Raw genomic sequence first — 19,839 nt, 5'->3', positions numbered from 1 at the left:
GCTATTGTGAAAAGTGTTGAGTCTTTCATTTGGTTCTCAGATCGACTATTGTTGGTGTATAGGAATGCTACTGATTTGTGTACATTGATTTTATAACCTGAGATTTTGCTGAATTTATTCATCAATTCCAGTACTCTCTTAACAGAATCTTTGGGATTTTCTAGATATAAGGTCATATTATCAGCAATGAGCGATCGTTTGACCTCTTCTGCCCCTATTTGGACACTCTCAATTTTCTTCCCTTGTCTGATTGCTCTGGCTAGGTCTTCCAGCACTATGTTGAATAGAAGTGGTGATACCAGATGGTTTCCTTTTTTTTTTTTTTTGAGACAGAGTCTCGCTCTGTTGCCCAGGCTAGAGTGCTGTGGCATCAGCCGAGCTCACAGCAACCTCAAACTCCTGGGTTTAAGTGATCCTGCTGCCTCAGCTTCCCAAATATTTGGGACTACAGGCATGTGCCACCACACCGATATTTTTTTCTATTTTTAGTAGAGACAGGGTCTCACTCTTGCTCAGGCTGGTCTCAACTCCTGAGCTCAAGCGATCCTCCCCCCTCGGCCTCCCAGAGTGCTAGGATTACAGGCATAAGCCACTGAGTCCAGCCAATACCAGATGGTTTCACAGGCAAATTTTACCAGACTTACAAAGATAAACTGATACCTATTCTACAGAAAGTATTCCGTAACATTGAGAAGGAAGGAATCCTCCCCAACACGCTTTATGTAGTCACTCTTAGGTGGAAATTAGCATTCTGTATGTGTAGCCAATGTCCCAGGGGAAGATTGTGATATGTGTTGTCAGGGATATGTTTTTATTTTTATTTGTGCTATGTTTAGTATGTTGAATAAGAATATCTCTGATTGTAGAAAGTTAGTGAGGGATGACAGGCAGGAGATTTTTCTAAGAAATTTTCACTGAATCAATCTCTTTCTGTTGTTTTCTCTCTCTTCTCTATTCTCTTTCTTTCCTTCTAGGTTGGCCTGTAGTTTGCCTTTGTTATATATGTGTATTCAAACTTAGAACCCTATATAGCAGGGCTCTAATTATCCATGTACTTATATGCATTTTCCCGTTAACTGAAATAATCCAAGGAGCAATGGCTTTCAGATGGGCTCTGAAGCATCCCTTCAGGATATGTCATGGTGAGAAAATGGGAGGGCAATGGATGGGAGTCCAAGAATAATCATGTCTCCCTCTCTTTGGACAGAACAGCATTACATATTCAGCCTTCTCAGTAAGTTGTCCTTTGACTCTCAATTTCATGATCTTATAAATATTTGAAAATCACTATTCTAGATGTTGCAAACAAGTCTCCTGAAGTTTCTTTTTCTATTGAAAAATTAATACATAAATATATTTTAACTATAAAATCTCTAATCAAATTATATGTATGCAATGGATTAAAGAAAGCTCCCATTTTTAGGGTGACTGTATAATGTAACTTCTGAACAAGGATGCTTTTGAGAATGAAAAGGTGGCTGTTAGTAATTATACTGGTGTAAATTGATCCTCTTCTGGGCAAACCAGGACCTGTGTGATCCTATACTTTCTTTGCCAAACTCATTCTTTTCCACTTTCCTTCTTCTTCCCCGAGACGTCATCACCAGTTACACCTTGTCATGTATTCTTTCATAGTTATGATGTGGTAAAGTTTATTTGATCACTTCCCTTAACACTTTACATTTTCCTCTGCTTTTGATTATTATAAACAGGGCTGCAATGGCAATGCACAAAACTCTTAGAGAACATATGTGTGGAGTTGCTGGTTGCATTTTCTATTTTAATCATTTATGTTCAAGACTTTCTAAAATATATTATCATCGTAAACAGAGGCTATTGAATATTTGAACTTTACTTGATGACCTGATATCATGATTATGGATATTGATTCTTATACTGCAGGCAAATAGATAAACAGTCAGGCTCTTAGGGACTATTTACAATTACCCTAAATGTCCCCTTTGAGTTATTTGGCTTGTTTATATTATTAATAAAATCATATAATTAAAAATCTGTACAGGACCTAAGAAATTATCAAATACAATTCTTTTCCTTTATAGATTAAAAGGCTGAGGCCTATAAAACATAACTCACATATGCAAGGAAATCTTGCAGATCTGTGACTCTGATCAAGGTCTCCTGGGTCCCAGGCTAGTTCTGTGTCTTTCTTCTCTTTGCTAGCAAAGCTTTCAGCTAAGCTTCAGGTACTGCTCAGCACCTCTCCCTGGACTAGCAGGATTACTCTTTCCTTATTTGCTGTTCCTTCTGTGTGTGATAATGCCACTGTTAAGAAAATTTTGGTTCCAAATGACAGAGACCCAAACAAAACTGGCTGAAACAAAAAAGAAATTATGTTGATTCAAATAATGGAAATGTCCAATAGTAGGTTTGATATAGGGATTCACAGGCTGCAGGGGCTCCAGGTTTATTCTTTATGACTCTTTAGACCCTGCCCTCCTCCCCCTCTCAAGGTCACCCTCAGGATGACTAATGGAAGCAACATGGTGAAAGTATTTCCAGAACTCCCATTCTCTTCTTGGACTGTCTGGAGAATCCAATCTCTCATGATGGCTTCTGCAGAATCCAGGGAAAGATTTCTCCTAAATGGCTCATCAAGAGTCTCCTACTGCATCCTTGACGGAAATACTGACTCATGCCTTTCTAAAGCAGTCACTGTGGCCAGAGAAGGGATAATATGCTGGTTGGCTTAAATCAGTTAGGGTCCTCTTTGGGGTGAATCTCAATGAAACTATACAGCTGAGAATTTGGAACAGGAGTTTCCCAGAAGAAAACCTGGACATTATTAAAGAACTGAATTATGAATGGTGAGGAGACAACTGACAAATCTGGGAGGTCACAAACATTACTTATTAGAAAAGGAAAAAGAACAAACAGGTGCTGGGTGAAAGTATGACCATTTCTTTTATGATTAACTTTAGCGTTGATATTTTGCATGATGTACTCTGCCTCTCAGGTATCTTTTTTAAAGCTTTTTTTTTGATGTTATTATTCTAAACAATTGAGTTTTATGGATCAATAACAATTGACATTAGAATTTTTAAAAGATTTTGAAGACACAGAGTAAACACTTACCCCAGGGTAAGGGGACACCTGTTGTGAACAGGAGTGATGGAAATTGCATAGGAGCTTTAGATACTTTCTTCTTTCTCTAGAATTTCAGGCCATTGAGTTAATTTAAGCAATAATTTTTTTGTTCAGAAGTTCTGGATTCCAAGGAGCCACTGGGCTCCATGGCACTTTCTTTCATGCGGTTCCATTCAACCTCAATTTGGGGTTCATGTGAACTTACTCTCTGAAAGCTAAAAGAATCCAGAGTTCCAGAATGGACGCCAAGAGCAAGCAGTTCAGAGAGGAAATCAATTGAAACTCTTTGTGGTCTTGAGAAAGATTGGGAGATGGTCCTTCAGTTGTTTCTCCAAAGTGGGAAGTTAGGTATGGCTATAAGGACTTGCTTTAGCTAATGATATATGAATAGAAGTGACGTGCTATTTTCAAGGGGAGCTTTAAGAGTCAGAGTATGATCCAACACAGTCTCTTTTACTGCCTTGGTATTTTTTGGAGCATTCAATAGCCCAGTGACCTCTATGAAATGAGTTCCCTGTTGATCTGTGATGGACATTTCACATGAATAAAAGATAAACTTGTTATTGTAAACCAGGGTTCTGGAAGCTATGAAAAACATTTATGGACCACAATGTTAAACCACCCAGATTTGTGGTCATTTGCATAACTTAGCCCATTATGACTAATACAAGATAGCACCAGTATTTTCTCTGAAAGCATTAAGAAAGATGTAAAGTAACAAAAAAGAAAACTCGAAGTGATTTATTTTGTTGCTTCTAGTAGGAGGCAAAGCTTGAGCGCTTAATATTTTTAAACCTCTTGAGTTATGTGATTAGTACTGCCTTGGGCAAAAGCTGTGGGGTATCTCAGAATTGGATTTTCAGAGGGAATGTGCAAAATAACATCTTACCCTTCTTTCTTGGGTAATCTAGCATCCTTAAAATAAGATGAAGAAAAAAGACATTACTTTTAAATGTCTGTTTTTTTCTCTCTTTCTCTTCATTTTTAATTCATACATGATTTTAAAGATTATGACTAAAATCACATGTTTCTTTTCCTCACTACTTTTCTAACTTTTCCAATAGCATTTAAGTTGTGATAAATATAAAGAAAACACTAAAAGTGCCAATTACATTGCCTTTTCCAAAAAAGATGTGACTTTTAAATTAAAATCAATAAAGCTCTGGCATCTCTTATTCACACTTTTGGGTGACAAAGCAAGATTGACAAAGAGAAAAGAGACAGAAATTTTAGGAGATTTTGGCTTAGTGCTCCAAGCCACCTACTTGAGAATATTCACTTAATTTTCTCATTGACTTCTTTAGGGAATTAAAATTCCTATGATTTTCCAAGTTTGAGCTGAATTAGACTTATTGATCCATTAGTCTAAGACCCTATGGGAGCTAAGATGCACATGATTTGGCCTAATTCATACAAGTATGGATGCTAAGCCCATATATTCTTTATTACACCATGAAAAATCAATCTATCCTTGCTTCAGTGTTATGCCACTACCAAAGAAAAGAATATAAATACCATATAATCTTAACACTCACCTTGCCATTCCCCTTTTTCCTATTCTCATCTCCTATTATTTTACCCCTTGCTTACTTTGATCCAGCCACAACAATTCTTTTTTGTTCTCGCCCCCACCCTGGGAATTTGCACTGGCTGTTCCCTCTCCCTGCAGCACTCTTTCCTCAGATATCTGCAAGCCTCATTCTCTTACCTGCCTTCAAAAAGGCCTGACTTGATGTGTGCATTTAAAATGAAAAGACTCCTACTCCATGCACTCGAAAAATTGCTTTCCTGTGCTATTTTTTTTTTTTTTCTTGGCATAGCGTTTGCCAGTTCCAAATATGCTTATGTTTATTACTGATTCTCTCCCTCCATCCCTGATTGTAACCATAATGAGATCAGAACTTTTTTGTCCATTTTGTTCATTGATATACCTCACATGCCTACAGCAGTCCTGACACAGGGGAGGGATTAAAAAATACTTGTTGAGTGTCTAAATGTACCATGAGATGAGATAAAATAAATCTGTATGCTATTAAAAGGAAGGGAACATATTCAATTCAAAGCCTTATTAGGGGCATTATTATGTGTTTACTGGTTTACCGGATTTGTAAATTCTTTTTTATATAGGAGTAAAGAACCAACATTTGTTAAATGCTCAGATTACAGGGATGGGCCTATTGCATAAAATGTCTGTTTTGATTTCACATGCACAGAAGCCATAGTACCCTTGAAGTGGGGCTATTACTCCCATAGGTGAGACACCTCAACTGGAGGTTTAGGTAATTTATTCAAAGTGCTATAGCTATGAAATGTGGGTTTGAATTCATATTAGTTGCCTCCAAAGTCCTTACTCTTTGCACTCTATTATAGATAAAGACAGAAGGTAGAGAATGAATGAGATTTGTAACATTCTTTGCACAAACTTTTGTATTTTGGACAGATATACCATAGGCTTCTACATTATCTCCTTGGGATATAGAAAGAGTTAATATCTTTATTTATTCTCAGAACAGCCTAAGTTATTTTTATTAATAGTATTGTTAAATGTCCATTATTGTTAAATGTCAATACTTATCTCTCTCTGGTCTTTCAAATTTGGAATTTTTACTCATATAACAATATTGGCACTTCCATACAGCACACATCAATTCATTAATATTATTAGCTTGTACTTTTGACCCAAAATGAGAAGCTAATATCTTCTGCACATTACACTTTCCAAATATTGGTTAATATAGAATTGGGGATAAAAGAAGGACAAAAACCCAAACCTTTTCCTTGGAATAATTCCTTGAACAATTTAACTTTTTTTGCTGCATATGAAGAAAGTTCTTTTCATTTGGAGGTAGACATGCATGAAGGCCTTTATCTGGCAAGGCATTCAATAACAGCCTGAAGAAGTAGGAACCAATAGACTTGATGACAGTTGGACTGTTCTTCCAGTTGTTGCTCAGGGCTGAGTGCTCTGGCTGTCTCCCTGAAGATGGTCGAGGTTTCCCTCTCCAGATGAAGAGAGTCCTGCTCATGGTGGTAATAAGCAGACAGGAGACAAAATGGTTTCATGAGAAATAACCTGGATTGGCACTCTGAGAAATGGCTTTCTATGTCAGTTCTACTGATATTTAAAGTTTGTACACATTTTTTCCCCTATTTCTCAGTTTCTTCATTTGCAAAATTAGTGTATTGAACCAGATAACCTGGAAGCTACCTTTCAGGTCCAAAATTCCAGAATTTTCCATAAACTTATTTGTTGGATATTAGTAGGGAAAGGGCAATAAGCTTACCTCTAATATTATTTATTATTTCAGATCCAACTAAGGACATATCTTTGAAATTGGATGGATACTACTATATTTTTCTCTTTCCTAGTGCATGCTAGAGACTATTTTCAAATTAGGAAAGTCTATTTTTTTTCTGAGCTGATGATTGATGGCTTCTAAAATATTTTAGGAAAACCACCTTAAGTTGATTAAGGGAACCTTTAGAGTGCGGAGTTTATCAACAATTTCTTATGGCCTTACTATGTGTGAAAGTGGGCACACAATGCACATCTTTAAGGAAACCTTTAATTTTTGCTCAATCTTTATTTATGAGTATCTTTAATTTACAGCTTTCAGTGCTTACTCAGAGATGGCATCTGCAAGTAAACTACAGATTTGGAAATTGGAGGAGATTGTGGAGGTGTGTATTTCATTTTAGGAGCTATAGGCTCTTCCTCTCCCACCTCTCAGTCCCCAAAAACAAAATGGTCTGTGTAGAAGAACAGAAGCTGAGGTGGAGAAGGTCTATTCCCAGTTTACGCTAGGATTAAGCTTCATTTTATTTTGTTTTAATTATTCTTTGAGTTCCCACTGTCAGAGATCTAGACAGTAGAAACTCCCATAGAGTTTCACTGGACCAAACCCTGCAAGAAATTGTGAATTGGGTTGACAGTGAAGCACATCAAGCTTCCAGTTACCTGTGACCTGAGAAAGATATTGCAGGTAATCCAAGTACATATATGGGGAGAGAAGACAGGCACTTTACTAGATAGAGCTTTGCTTTATTCAAGGAGAGGAAATAGAAAGTTCTCCACATGTTTAAGGAAAACTACCACAGAACAGAGGAAAGGAAGTAGCATCCCAAAGCCTCAAAGGAAGAACTTATTATTATAAACAATCTACTGAAGGGTCTAGAAGTTATTTTTAGGCAAGATCTTAGCATCTTCAGAAGTAAAAAAAAAAAAGCATTATTTCTTTAAAAGAGAAGTTTGTGTTCATTAGGAGAAATAAAGGGAGATGAAAAAGCAACAAAATTAGAAGAAAGTGCATTGGTAAAACAAAAGATGGCCTGAGGGAAAATAAAAACCCAATGACAGAATTAAAATTTGTATTTTCAGCAATAAAGGAGAGAATTGATGTTGCAGAAAAATCAGTCAGGGATGTAGAGGGCAATTTGAGAACAGCATCAAGAATTTAAAGGCAAAAAAGATGAAGAAAACAGTACCAAAAAAAAAAAAAAAAGCAGAAAAGAAAAAGAGAGAGACATGGATGATATAAACTATAAGTAATTGGTATGCCTGAAGGAGAGAACAGAACAAATAATTCAATGAATTTAAATTAAAGAAAAATTTAGTGACTTATAAAGACTTGTAGATGCAGATTGGTAAAACTCAATTTAGTCTAGGTAGTCAATGAAAAGAAACTCAGGCATAGATATTTCATAGAAAATACATTTCAATTTTAAAGAGAAAGAATAAATGCCTTATAAGAATCAAAGCAGAAATCTTTATTTGCTCCAAAAATAAAAAAGATGTTTTCAGTTTTTAATTATGCAATATCAAAAACAAGATATCAGTGCAGCAATACTTACAGAATTTTAAGTGGGAAAAAAACACTTACAACTCAATGATTCAATATATTTTATATGATGGTTTCTTGATGTTACATATTTTGTATACTTTTAACTTCTGGAAGCATATATATCAATAAGTTACAGATCATGGGCCATAGGCTAAAGGATATAGTGTGAGATGTGAGAGTGTAATGTCAGAGATGAATTGATTAAGAAAAAAAGGGGATTCAATGACTAACGTTCCTGATGAAATAACATTATATAGTGGACTGGAGAATTTAAGGCTTGACTTGAGAATGCCAGATTAAAAGGAAGTTTTGATCAGAGAGCAATATATTGGTATTTGAGCCACTCATTTTTGAGAAGGACCATGTATAGAAAATAAAAAGATTCAAGGAGTGGGCATAACAGTTGGGGGCAAAAGTGGGGAAGAGAACAGTTGGGTTAAGTGCTGAGAAGCTGGTATGTCATTTGTATTGTCCAAAGGACATTCAAGTTACCAAATACAACTGTAGGACTTGGAGAAAAAGGGAAGAATGTGAGATGGAGCTTTAAGAAATTCATTCAAGAACATTTTCTATGGCAAAAAAAGTGGATAGAATTGGATTGATGGAGAAAAAAATTAGCAGAAGTAATTGCATGCAACATATAGAAGAAAGCTACAGGAGAAATAACAGCAAATCTTACCCAGTAAAATTCTAGAAAATTTCAAGCTTGAAGTCAATATTCATAAGCAAGGTTCCATGGGAATATTATTGGTGTAATTGATTAAGGAACCTGGTCACTCAAAGCCATTCCTTTATGTTAAAGGTCCTAAGATTCTATTCTAAACTAAGTGAATACTCTGCCTGTGGTTTCTAGCCAAAGGGAATTCTTATACATTTCAATGTAAATGGCGGTTCTCAATCGGAAGTAGAGAGACTGTTGGTTGTTGCAACGACTGAGAGTTTCTACTGGTATTTAATAACCAGGTGCCAGGAATGTAGACTATCCTGCCCTAGGCAGGACAGCTCTGTATAAAGCAGTATGATCTTTCCCCAAATGATCTAGATCAGTGCTCTCCAACAGAAATACATTTGAAAAATAAAGTAATAATATTACGGATACGTACAACCTTTTACCTCATCAACAAAATGTAGAATCATTTCACACAGCCACAGAACCTCAAATGATGTTGGTTAGGTGTTAGGTCCCAAAGAAATTCTAGATTTTTTTAAGGGAAATTTGAAAAAAGAAAAAAAAAAACTCACACGCCCCCATGTAATTCATATATACCTGTTGACCTAGATAATCCACATCCCCAATTTTTAACTATGAAAACACTCACACATGAAAAGAAAAATATATGTAGAGGCATGTTAATTATGACATCATTTTTAATAGTGAAAAACTAAAAGTAATCTTTAGTTTGTTAATGACACAATGATTAAATAAGAGTTAATCCATATTGTGGGATACTATATAGCAACCAAAAATATTTTCAAGGTTTATAAGACATATTGCTAACCAAAAATGTCACAGAGTAATCATGTAGATTTATCCCATTTATTTAAGCAATACATATAAGCATGTAAGTGAATAGATATAGAACTGACAGAATATTTTTTTAAAGAAGCCACTAATATTAGTCAATTCTGTGGCAATGAATCTAAAAAGGTAAGATAAAAGGAGAACTTTCACTTTCAGGTTTGCGTGCTTTTAGAAGAATTAAAATATTAAAGGATGATTTTGATTTCTTCATTATATTTTTATTTTCAATATTTTCTACAATATATATGTTCTACACCCCAGAAAATAAACTGAACAGATTTAAAATTTTAAAGAAAATGCCTTAGCAATAGAAAAGAAATTTAAATCTATTCATCAAAATTCCAAGAAAAGCAAATCATGGAAAAGCTACATTTTTAGAGTGTCTCCTATAAAGAGGGTAATTAACAATCAGATGATAAGCAGTCATCTTAACAGTTCAATAACATTTTACATAATGGAGGTCAAAACCATTAAAGAAATTGTTAATGTACTCTTAAAAAACCATGTGGAGTCATCGTCAATGATTGCATAATGTTTGATGGGACCTCATGTTCTAGAAAATTTTGCCACTTTAGATCAATTGATAATTCTGATATATTTTACTCCATTTCTTGACATCACTTGAAATGTATTTCTGAGTGGTAAAAAGGGTTTACTGGAAAGTAGAATAAATAAGGAAAAAAACCTAGGATAGTTATCATTAGCATGACCTAGGATAGTTACTCACATTAACCTAGGACAGTTATTAACATTATCAAGTAGATGTTATATCAACAATCATATTTTTTTGGACTCATTTGTGTCAAAGATAAGAGCAAAGGTGGTTCTTTGCTTCACTTCCTACTCCTTCTTTAAAAACATACTCTTTTCTCAACAATGAATTTACTTTTTCCACCAGAGTCTATTAAGGGTTGCTATACCACCTCACTATGAATAAATAGTCTTTTAGTACTCATTTGGCATGACTATAAAAACATATTATTACTAGACACACAAGGGTATATATGCTTCTGAAAGTTATTGAGCAGATGCAGTGCCCTTCTTCAGTACAGAATATGCCTGGTGAAGACAGTGGAAGAATGGATTAAGGCCTTATGCACCGGTAGACATGCACTTGCACACACAACACACACGAGAACTATAGAAAAAAAAAGCTAAGTGAAGGATGGCAGAGAAAAGAGAAATCTAAATATTTGGATTGAAGTTGTAGTATAGAACAGAGACAGGTGACTATGTGAGTGTAGCTCTGTCATTTCTTGAGGGAGAATAAATCTCTTATGAAAATTTTCATACCATCAGCCTGTGGAGGACTCGCCTGGGTATATGGACAGCTCATGTTTCTTTTGCAACGGGCTGTTAACTTTACTATGTATATTGTGCATTTCTGCTAGGGCTAAGCAAGGCAGCTTCTGTTTATAAATAATGTAAGTTAATGTAATGTATCAAGTGCTAAATTAGATAAAGTTTTACTTGAATAATAATATCAGGGCACCGAGCTTTTTGGTGTCACCCAAACAAATGAAATCAAACTAAAGAGCACACAGAATTGCCAACTTAGCATTAGAAATGGAGTATAAGAATCCCACACATTTGGTAGAGTTTAGTATCCCTTCATAAAAACTCTGTATTTTTATTTTGTAAAAAAAGAAAACTTCTGGAACTGTATTTCCCTTCCCTTTACAATATCCCTCCATTAATATTAGACTTTGATATTTAAATGTAATTAGTTAAAAGTTTTATGCTGCTTTAAAAATTATTAATGAAACATTTTTAAGAAATCATAGAAATATATCTTTATGTGCTTCAAAACATATAAAATATTTAATTTCTTAATATATTGCCTACATTTATCATATAACTAATAAAAACAAATACCCTGTCTCCATCTTTATATTAATTTCACTATACTCTATAAAGAATATAGAGTAAAGAATTCCAAAATTCTTTATATAGTTGTTAATATTCTCTTAATATCTCTCCTTCATATTTCTTCTCAGCTCTCTCCAATCTAGCTTTTGTACCATCCCTCTTTCAAAATGGCTTTTGCTGATTCCCAGTGACTTTCATGTCACTAAATCCAAAGAAATTTAGATGAAGTCTTATCTAAGTTGGGGTCTCAGAAGCATTTGGTGCTGTTGATCACTCTCTGCCCTGGGATCCCCCAACCTCTTTGGCTAGGTTCCTTCTTTCCTCTGAGTTCCAAACCTGAATATCTCACTGATAATTGATATTCCTACTGAATTGTCTCAAGCTTAACTTAAAGCCTGTTTTTCCAAGACATGTCCTTTTTTATCTTAAATTTAAAAGTTCAAATTATTGTGTGTAAATCAGAAACCAAGAGTCATAATCAAAACTCCCTTCTCCTTCAACCTAGATCCAATCCCACACCAAGAAATGCCAATGTCTTTGTTATATATCTTTGAAAACTTTCAAATGATTTCTTTACATAAATTGTCATCCTGACCAAAGTGCCATAAACCCGCACTTGGACTTTGTTTTCCAATAGGTCTTCCCACATCCTCTCTTGCTTGACTTACCTTGCTTTCCTCATTTTAGCCAAAGTGATCTTTCCACATTGGTATGGTTCCTGTCTTTGAGCATCTGAGTATTTAGATGGAGGTGAGATTCAAAACCAAGGAGTCCATCACCAGGACTCATGTTCTGCATCCCTGTTTCTTTGTGTTGAACAGCTGGTATGATTAACAAATCATATTTCTTTTAGGCCTGCCTTCTTCCCCCAAACCCCAGCCCTTTCCAAAAAAAAAAAAAAAAAAAAAAAAAAGAATTGGAAAGAAAAAGAACAGCAATGTAGAGAATTCACTATTTATCTGTCTTCTTTCTCACATCAAATCTGAAAGAAGTGGGATGAGATTGTACACGAAACTTTAAAAGTTTCTGAAGAAAATCATTAAATAAATTTCTTTTATTATAGGAGAGTGAATTAGAAATATTATTTAATTTGAACATTACACGTATATGAATTAATTATGGGCTTTACTACACTTGCAATTGAAATCTATTAAAGCTTTCAGAATGCTATTCTCACTTCTGTAATGCTGAGAAAGAGACTTTAGCACAGCATTCCAAAACACAAAAAGCTGTTGAACTTGAAAGGCTCATGTAAAACTAATAATTCTTCAGTTTGGTACAATATTAGAAGGGTTGGTTAGAGTAAACTTTTGATGGATTTTGATAGCAATTGCTAGAGAACTCATAAAATTCTCAATTTTACCCAATCACCCCTTCTAAGCATACAGAGCCAGTCTCCCAGGGTGCTAGACACACAGGAAAAATGGCAAAGGGCAATTCGGGTAATTCTTGATCAGTCACCCAGCACCAAACCGGGTCTATAAGAGAGGTTTGCAAAGAGAAAAGTCATTCTTCTTCTAAAAGAGACTAGGCTCCAAGTTTTAATGTAATGTAATGGAGAGAAAAGACACATTCCCAAAGTGGCATAAGAGTTTGAGATTTAAACCAGGAACAAACCATGTTCCCTCCCTCACTCCACTCCTCTACCCTGAGTACTTTCCCTGTATATGACTGTTTTCCCAGTACCTTTATTTTTTTCAATCACGCTTTTTCAATTTAATGAAAATACAATCTGTGGATAAAGCACAGCAAAGGAAACAGGGTGGTGTTCTCCAAAGTACAGTGCAAAGTTTGTCAGAACTGCTCATTTGAATTTTCCTGTCCTGTGGGCTCATAAGGAGCCCTTTTCCCAGTGGGAGGCAGCTCTAGGCTGATCCTAATACAGAAGCTGCATGGGAGAGAAGTGAGTGAGGGAGGAATCCCGAAAAGGAACCACCCTCAAGAAAGCTTTTGTTATGCTGGATTTTGCCAATTCATATTAGCTTTCCTTGTTTGCTTTAGTGAGGTGGGAGGCATGAGAGAAAAGAGATCTTGAGTTTACCCAGAGAACTGATGTAATGATACATACAGTGTGGATAAATTCTCAACTATTAAAATGGAAAGATTAACACATGGGCCAAAAACAAAAGGAGAAACAAAATCCTAACCCAATCACTACATAAAATCTAAAGCTAAGTAACCAAAGAAGTTGAAAGGTTTTGGAAAAAAATATCAAGTGAATGGACCTAATAGAAAGAAGAAAGTACCAAATACTTAGGGGACAAAGTGAAATCAAGGCACATAAAGCATTAAAAACCATGGAATCTTTTTCTTTTTTAGTAAATTACAACACATAAATAAAAAATATTCTAATGTACTTTATACCTTTAGGACAAGAAGAAGTAGAGAGAAAATAATAGGGGATTTTAAAGCATGTCTTTCAATCTTTGAAACATCAGAGAGAAAAAATGAACATATGGAAGAAATCCACAATATAATTTAAAGCCTCATTAATTCAATATATTTCAAAATTTGTATACTAAAGAAATGGCACCTTTTTTTCCAGACCACATGGAACATTTGCACAAATCTATTTTCTGTAGGAAAAATGAACCATGAGTTCCAAATAATAGAAAGGTCTTTTCTGAACCTATGATTAATACCAGAGTAAAGGAGAAAAAATAATATAACAAATTAAAATCAGATTGTGGAGGGACTGCAAGGAAGTATGTGTGCTAACTTTCTCATATGTTGTTGTTGGAAATCATTAGGTCATGTATAAAGATAGGAAACGGAGAAATAAGGACTTAAATATATTATTAAAAGTTATCAAAGTATTCAGAAGACCACAACATGGGCAAGAAGTCTTCCAAGTTATCAAAAGAAACACTTGAAATAAAATAGAAATAGAAACCAAATACCAAGCTTTAGAAAACAAAGGGAGAGTTAAAAGAAAATATAACATAAATGATCAACTAAGACTAAATATATACATATACACATAAACACACACGCACATACATACTGCAGTCATGAGTTGCTTAATGATGGGGATACATTCTGAGAAATGTGTCATTACACATTTTTTTGTTGTACAAACATCGTAACCTGTACTTACACAAATCTAAATGGTATAGCCTACTATACACCTAGGTTATATTGTATAATATATAGTTCCTAGGCTACAAACCTATACAGCATGTTACTGTACTGAATACTGTAGGCAACTAGAACACAATAGTATTTGCATATGTAAACATATCTAAACATAGAAAAGATAATGTGTTGTGCTATGACATTACCATGGCTACAACGTCACTAGGCAATAGGAATTTTTTAGCTTCGTTATAATCTTATGGGACCACCGTCATATATGTGGTCTGTTGTTGACAAAAATGTCATTATGTGGTGTCTGACTATCCATAGATAATTGGGACCCACGCCAGAATGTATCATTTAGTAGGTCTGGAGTAGGATCCAAGCAATACATTCCTAATAATTTTCCAGATGAAGCTGGTATTGCTGTGTCAAGGAGTACACTGAGACAAGTGTTGAGATAGAGAAACCATTAGCTGGTATAAATGAAGGAAAAAAGAAAAAAAGTAAACAAAGTCCCCTTAGGTAAATAACCACAGAAATAGAGGGAACAGAAACATTAATTCAGTGCTTCTCAAACTTGACTGCCCGCTCAAATGACAAAACACTGGTACTCAGGTCCCTCTGTGCTGGGTTGAATCAAAATCTTTGAGGCTGGGCTTTAGGAATGAGCATTCTTGAAAAGCTCCTGAAGTGATTTTGATACTAGGCTTTGAAAAACACTAGAATAGGGGATTAATTCTATTCTACTATATCCATTTGGAAACTGGGATTTTAGTTGGAAAATTCTCATATTTCTCAATTCTCAATTTTTGTAAAATGGAAATTCCAGGCTGCAGGTGGAAGTATGTTGTAGCATCTCTTGCTTCTCTTACTTATTCCCTCTGGAACAGATTATTTTTTTAGACTGAAAGCTTAGGAGGAAGAACTGAACATGCTAGTCTCTAACAGGCATTTTTTCTCCCTTTCTTCTGCCTGCTTGCAGGTAGGGTGCTTTCTGGTTTGTCTTCATTCAAGGCAGTAAATGTTCTATCTATGACAGGAGACCTGAGATCTTCAACTATGTCTGAGCCTAAAAGATAAATTTTTAAAATAACATCTTTACTGAGATATAATTCATATGCCACAAAATTAACCCTTTTAAAATATACAATTCAATAGTTTTTGGTATATTCAGAGTTATGGAACCATCCTCACTATCTGGTTTTAGAATATTTTTATCACCCTGAAAAGAAATCTAGTGTGTTCTTTTAGCTATACCCCTCTGTCCTCCTCAGTCATAGGCAATCAACAATCTGTGGAAAGTTCATAGTGTCCTCAAAGCACAGACATGACCCATTCAGTTGTTACCTAAGAAAAGCCTTGTAGTTTGATATCCATCTTTCAATCTCCTGGTGGTATATGTCAGTTGGTTCCCAAATCAAAAAGGGATATTTATGTTTCCCTAAAACTCTATCATTGGATGAAATACATTATTTCTCAGAAAAAAGTTACCCGAAGTGACTCCAAAAGTGATAAAAATGTTGAAAAATCTGTAACAAGATTTTAAAAAACCACTCTGGTGCCAAAACAGAAACCATACAGAACAAGACTGATTTATTATGCTATTGTACAAATTGAAACTTCAGCACCTCAAAAATCACCACAAACTAAGGTGTGTTGAATATACAATGGACATGCCCAGTAAAGAGTTCATTTATAAAAAGATTTGGATACTATAATAGAAAAAAAAAAGGGGCAGAAAATATGAGTATCCAATTAAAATGAAGAAATTTTTAAAAAGTTAACACAGGAAAAAATCTTCAACATCATTGGAATAGAAAAGATGCAAATTTAAACAATGGGCTGTTTTTCACATACAAGCAAAGATTAAAATAATATACTCAGTGTTGGTAAGGTTGATGGAAGATGGAAGTGTGTTGCTGAGAATGAAGTTATAACCTTTCTAAAAGGCTATTTGGCAACATGTAATACAACTAAAAGAAAATCACTGCAACTCCATATTTTAAACTTTAACCTCAGGAACTATATAAATGCATAAAATATATTTCTAAGTATGTTAATTATGGCAATATTTATCATAACAAAATTTGGAAAAGCCTAAGTATGAAACTCAAGTGATTGTTTAAATATATTTGAGAATATTCATGTGTTGATTTTATTTACTTATATTTATTGATAGAAAATAATCAATGAAATAATGAGAAAAAGAAGTTTTACAATTGTCTATATGATTATCCAATTTTGTTGACTGAAAAACAGCAACAATAACAACTACCAAACAAAAAGCCTCTTCCTATAGTTAAAGAAAGGCTAAGAGAAAATACATTTTAGAAATCATGAGAAGCGTAATTTTCAATTTCCTCTTTATGTTTTTCTAAGTTTTCCAAATTTTCTACTAGCTTGCCTTTTATAATCGGAAAAAAATGAGTTTTATATTAATGAGATGAGTAAGTAGATGTTGAAATCAGGTATCTGCCAGAGGTCAGCTTGAAAATTTCACAGAGTTGTGGGATTTACTGAACTGAGTGGTTATCAACTTCTGTGGAGAAAGCATTGGAGAGAAGGATAAATACATGATTTGAGAAGTAGGGCCAAGTACTTTTATCTGTCCCTGTGTTCTGACTTCTGCCACGTATAGTTGTCCTGTGCTATACACAGTTGCCAAAAAACAAACCCTATCAATGAAGTAGTGACTAAAATTTTGTAAGAGGTCAGGTGCCTTTGACCATGGTGCTGAATTATCATTGTCCTCCAGGACTTTGGTTGTAAATCTCATGAGCATCAGAATTACTGCAGGTAGATACTCAATCCTGCACCCAGAGGTTCTGATTCAGTGGGTTTGAGGTAGAGCCTAAAAATGTGTGTTTTTAACAAGCAATGCTTAATGTGTTGCCTGTCACCCACTGTTGGAGCCAAATTCTCTAGGGGCATAGATGCTTCTTCAGTTTCAAGAATTCTGAATTAAATAAGAAAAGGAGTGGGAGCAGAGAGAATTTGATCTATTGACCGGAGGAAATTTGGAAAATTTCCCAATTTTGGTTTTTCAAGTAATTTTAGTTACTGAGAAAGAAACCAGAAGAGAAATGTGTGCACTAAATACACATTCAAGTGTGGTCATGAGAAGAAAAAACATTTCTTTCTTTAAAAAAATTTTTTTTTACAGTAGTCAAGAAGAAAAGCAGCCAGTGAGAAACAGAATAAGGTCTCATCATCAATTCAGTTCTAATACAGCATGTGTGACTTTTCATGATTTTTATTATTTATATTGGTAAAACTGTTGCGATATTTACAAAACTTTGTCTTGTGTCACAATTGCATTGATGATTTTATGGTAGTTCTGTTGAGATTTCAAAAGTTATAAAAATATTTTCTCTGGTAGTATTTGGAAAATGTGCTCACCCAAACCTTCTCTATTCTCATGTTACCAACCAGTGCTAAATTTTTTGAACTGACCAAGTAACACTTTCTCAGATAAATAGCCAATCCAATTGCATCATTATAAATACATTCAAGAAATCATTACAAAAGAGTGCCTGAAGGCTTATATCAGGGATTGCAAAAATCCAATACATAATGTGGCTAGAGAGATAACAGAGGTGGTGGCAGGAGCCCAGTGGAGCCTGTAGTAAACTGTCCCTTCCAAAGATGACAGCTGCTAATCAAATTCTAAGCACTATTGCTGTGCCCATTGTGTCTCTTTGGTATTTTTAGAACAGCCAGAAATCTCAATATCTGTGTGAATCTCCCCTTTTTTTATTTTAGGTGCTATTTAATATTAAATAAATTACAGTGTTAGACAAGCAAACACATCAAATGTGCCCCTGGGTTAGCCACCTCTGGCTTAGATCAGAGGAAATGAAAACACATCCCCTTCATTCTCTAATTCCTTCCCTCCAGAGTTTATGAAGGGAACCACTAATCATTGCAAACAAGCTATAATTTGGCAGCGTTAGAGAAAGATCAACATTTCCCTGGGCAAGTTATTAAGAGATTTATGGTTTAGAGGACCTTAATATGCTTTACTTGGAAGAAAGGGAACAAGGAAGATGAATGAGAACCAAAGACATAGATACGTAATCTGTATTTGTAAAATGCACTGGATCTCACTGATCTTTTCTTTTCTCCATGCCAATATCTACCTCTACCCTAAATCCTTGCAATTGTGCCCAGCTGTCTGCAATATGTTTTTTCATATCATTTGATGAACATAGCTTGATAGTGTTAGAAAAACTGCACCCTGCTAAGATGCTATATCATATCATTTGAATTGATGAATAAAATGAGAATTCATGAGGCATTGAAATGCAGGCTGGGCTACTCAGCTTTGCATAACTTTAAGGAGAAGATTGTAGCACAACCTTCCTTTTGTGTGTTAGATTTCTTTAGACAATGATCATCAAAACTCATGGTGCATGTGTGTAAATCAGTCAAAAGTAAGCAAACTGCATTATCTATGGAACCCTATAGATTTGTCAAAAGTGGAAAGAAATGTATTGGGAAGATATGCATTACACTTAGCTTCTCTTTTATTATATTCTAGTCTTAAACCATTTGTAAACTTGTAGGCAGATGGCAATGGGTAATTAAAATGCTAGCAAAATTATGGAAGGTGAAAGTAACTTGTATGTCTCTGTAATGACAGACATGAAAAAAATTATGCGCAGTTTATAATGAAATGATACAAAGATAGGGACTAAAATCAAATATGTAGCTGGGTGAGATAACATACGTCAAGGTGTCTCTTTTCCTTTGTGTTTCACTTGAGAAAGGCACTGATTTATACCTAAGGACTAGAAGAAGCAAAGCAAAATCTTTCAAAGTAAAGTGGATATATATATTTCTGGATATTATACAAGCAGCTTAGAAACATAACTTTTGATTGCTTGTTGCTTTTATTACTGAGGATAAAAGGTGACATCCATCAAAATTGAAGGCAAATAATTACAATAACTTTTAGTGCAAATTCATTAATGCCAACTGGGGAAATTATACTGTTATCTCCCATAAACTAAATGGAAAGCAACAAAGCTTTCCATTTAAGATTTCTTTCCTTGCTATATTATTTTATTTAAAATTATTATCAAGGTCACACATTTTAGTGATAAAATACTGAAGGCCAGATAAACCAAAAAAAATTAAAATCATTTGTAATCTCATCATCTAGAATAATCATCGTTAACTATTTGAATTATTAAATTCCAAATGGGATTTCAATACTGTATACTGCTTTTAAACTCATTTATTTTCTTTAAATAACTTTTATACAGCCATTTAAAACCATCACATATTACTCCATTGTGTGGGTGCTCCACAGTTAAATAAATATTTACTGTTGTATGTTTGGTAGCCTTTAATTTTTGATGTAAATAAATTATTTTAAAATTTAAGCAAATATTTTAATCCTGTAGCAAAATACCAAAAATG

Source organism: Eulemur rufifrons, chromosome 19, assembly GCF_041146395.1.
Source record: "Eulemur rufifrons isolate Redbay chromosome 19, OSU_ERuf_1, whole genome shotgun sequence".
In the NCBI taxonomy this organism is placed as follows: domain Eukaryota; kingdom Metazoa; phylum Chordata; class Mammalia; order Primates; family Lemuridae; genus Eulemur; species Eulemur rufifrons.
Note: the sequence above shows the minus strand (reverse complement) of the source record.